The sequence below is a fragment of the Toxorhynchites rutilus genome, chromosome 2 (genome assembly GCF_029784135.1).
Source record: "Toxorhynchites rutilus septentrionalis strain SRP chromosome 2, ASM2978413v1, whole genome shotgun sequence".
In the NCBI taxonomy this organism is placed as follows: domain Eukaryota; kingdom Metazoa; phylum Arthropoda; class Insecta; order Diptera; family Culicidae; genus Toxorhynchites; species Toxorhynchites rutilus.
The window spans coordinates 277,526,226-277,529,876 of record NC_073745.1 but is presented as its reverse complement, the minus strand read 5'-3'; the positions used below and the strand labels follow the sequence as shown (position 1 = coordinate 277,529,876).

The 3,651-nt window shown below is 43.3% G+C and overlaps 1 pseudogene; it reads right to left on the bottom strand.

Annotated features, from left to right (window-relative positions):
- Positions 1–1,553: 1,553 nt before the first annotated feature.
- LOC129772341 (U4 spliceosomal RNA) lies at positions 1,554–1,630 on the bottom strand (annotated as a pseudogene).
- Positions 1,631–3,651: the final 2,021 nt, after the last annotated feature.

Genomic DNA, 3,651 nt, shown 5'->3' with positions numbered 1-3,651 from the left:
TGAACAACGAGGACATCGGAACGAATGGTTCGACGACAAGTGCCGAACGCTCCTGAACGAGAACAGCTACCGGAGGAGTGGAAGGACGGGGTAATCTGCCCCATATATAAAAAAGGTGACAAGCTGGATTGTAGTAACTATCGTGCCATCACAATCCTGAATGGTGCCTACAAAATTCTATCTCAGATCCTCTTCCGCCGTCTATCGCCAATAGTGAGTAGATTTGTGGGAAGTTATCAGGCCGGATTTATGCCCGGATGCTTGACGACGGACCAGATTTGTACACCGCGGCAGATCTTCCAAAAGTGCCGCGAGTATCAGGTCACTACCCACCTCATCTTCGTCGACTTCAATGCCGCATATGATACAATTAACCGACGACAGCAATGGAGGATCATGGACGAACGCGACTTCCCCCGAATGTTGACAAGACTGATTCAGGCAACGATGAACGGTGTGCGGTACAGTGTGTGGATCTCAGGAGAGCTGTCGGAATCATTTGAGACTCACTGGGGACTTCGACAAGGCGATGGACTCTCCTGTCTGCTCTTCAACGTGGCGCAGGAAGGTGTTATGCGTAGAGCGGGCTTCAACATGCGGGGAACGATTTTCAATAAGTCTAGTCAGTTTATTTGCTTCGCAGACGACGTGAACATAATCGGAAGAACAAATGCGACGGTAGTAGACTTGTATACCCGACTGAAACACGACTTCCAACTTCCAACTTCCAGAAAGTCGCCAAGGCTGGACGAGTGCGATGGGCGGTGTATGTTGCAAGATTGCCGGATAGCAGCCCTGCAAAGATGGTGTTCGCATCGAATCCGGTAGGAACAAGAAGGAGAGGAGCCCAGCGAACGAGGTGGTTGGACCAGGTGGAGCAGGACTTGGCAAGAATCGTTGTGAATCAGATCTAATTTCAGAATGGGATGTTGAATCATTGTAAATACGAGGTATGGCTATTAAATAACGAGACTGGTTACGAAAAAGGGTTATATTCAAAAAAAAATACGGTACAACGATATGCTCCCCTTCAATATACTCCCCTTGGCTCCTCACACACCTTTCCATACGTTTTTTTCATTGTTCGCAGCAGTGCTGAAACTCTTCTTCTGTGATGGCGTTCAAAAGCTGCGTCGCTTTTTCCTTCGCCTCTTCTACGGACTGAACTCCGGTACACGGATTTGATCTTGGGGAATAGAAATAAAGTCGCATGGGGCTAGATCTGGCGAGTACGGGGCATGTTCGAGCACTGGAATACCCTTATCGGCGTTGTTGTTCGTGTTTTGTCGTCACACATGGTTTCCGACGCGCACTACAAACCACGTCTGCTGATCGCAAACTACTATAGTGACAAAAACGTGTTTTCGTACGTTTATAGCAGACACTTCAAGCTACCGAACGCACTATTCGTTTTTCCCCCCACCCCTCTAGGGCGCCCACCAGGCGCGCAGTCTCGTTTCTTAATAGCCATACCTCGTAAATAAAACTATGGATGGGTTATACCTATGATATAATCGCAAGGTTGACGTAGGACTGCCGTTGGCTTAGTAATCATTTGTGTTTTTTCAATTAGCAATAATCGCACTTCGAATGTTCCTCATTGGGTACGATATCGCCGCTGCGCAAAGCTGTTGATTAAATTATTGATTAAACTAGTAATTTAATGAAACAATTCAAACAAACAATTGCAAACAAATCCCAATTTAGGTCAATTCATGCATTATGGTAGTGGTTATCGCAGCAAATAGTTATCAACATTTTGCCTAATCATCAAACGGTACGCGTAGAAGTTCAGTGAGCTGGCGACATGAAGGGGCATGCAGTCTTGAATAACTGAGCCAAAGCGTTGCATTTGTAACCGCTTTTGTAGACCGTGTTAGCAAAACGCATTCCGGAGTGTAAAAATGCATGGGGGTATAAAAAGTACCGCCGAGATCTGGAATGCCGATTTTCCCAACTTATTGGTTTCGGAATCTGTGTTAGGAAAACATATTCCTGTTTGCAAAAACGCAAGCGAGTACAAAAGTATCTCATTTGCAATGCCAATTTCCCCAGGCTCCATGGTTTTAAAGTCTGTGTTAGGAAAACATTCCGATTTGCAAAAACGCAAACGAGTAAAAAAGTACCCGCTGCTTGTATCTATTTTGAAATGCCGATTATCCTTGGCTCCATGGTTTTGAAGTCTGTGTTAGGGAAACATTCAAATTTTCAAAAGCGCAAACGAGAACAAAAATACCAGCAGCTTGTATCTATTTTGCAATGCCGATTTTCCCAGGCTCCATGGTTTTGAAGTCTGTGTTAGGGAAACATTCCGATTTGCATAAACGCAAACGAGTAAAAAAGTACCCGCTGCTTGAATCTATTTTGAAATGTCGATTTTCCTTGGCTCCATGATCTTGAAGTCTGTGTTAGGGAAACATTCAAATTTGCCAAAGCGCAAACGACTACAAAAGTACCAGCAGCTTGCATCTATTTTGCAATGCCGATTTCCCCAGGCTCCATGGTTTAGAAGTCTGTGTTCGGGAAACCCTGATTTGCAAAAGCGCAAACGAGTACGAAAGTATCCGCTGCTTGCATCTACTTTGCAATGCCAGTTTTCCCAGACTCCATGGTTTTGAAGTCTGTGTTAGGGAAATATTCCGATTTGCAAAAGCGCAAACGAGTAAAAAAGTACCCGCTGCTTGTATCCATTTTGCAATGCCGATTTCTCCAGACTCCATGGTTTTGATGTCTGTGTTAGGGAAAAATCCATTCATTCCTGCGATGGTACCTCAATCGCTGTTCAATTATAACGGCGCTCGCTTATATACCGATTGATGATTTCAATAGCCTGTTTTGAAAGCAATTTTAGGGCTATTGAAACAAGTTTTTGGATCGAAAAGTAACAAGTATATAATGCGTAGACATTTTATCTTTCGAATGAGGTGCTTATCATACCATTTCATTCAGTTGTTTAGGAGCTATTAACGCTCAAAATCTCGGTCTCCGGCGTAACGCTTTCGTTTTCGAAACATTGATTTTACACCCCGCTATAGAAATGAAAGACGTTGTCCTACGTCTAAAACAGGAAGTGGGTTATATCTATGGTATAACCGCAAGGGTGACGTAGGACTATCGTTGATTTAGAGATCATTTGTTTGAAGTTGAATCTAAATCCATCCTGAATGAATGGATAAATAAATATTTGGGTGACTTCAAAAACGAGTGATTGAGCGAGAGATAAAAAGTATACTGTTTAGTTTTGAGAACCAACATGTGATCCACAAATAGTTGGAATAGATCCGTCTCTTTCGGTCGCATGATAATGATCGCGCTAACGCGGTCATAGATTTAGGGATTATCGGAGAATTTTTGTGATCTCTTCTCTCGCAATATAGTTGTGTTGAATTCTGCCGGTCGTCACACAAGTCGGTCGAAGAAAGTATCTGTTCGAGTTTAGTCATCCAGTTTAAATGAACACGGAATAAATTGGTCGTGAATTTTACGGAAGTTTTTAAAGTTCAAAGGAGTTGAAGTTTAATTTCTAAAAATCGTCCGAATCCGAGTATAGCGGCAGAAACATTGGTCCTTCGAACCGGATCTCCGGATTATAGATAACGGATCGGATATTCGGACGAATTATCTGTGGACAATAAGTCGTATAGAACGCTA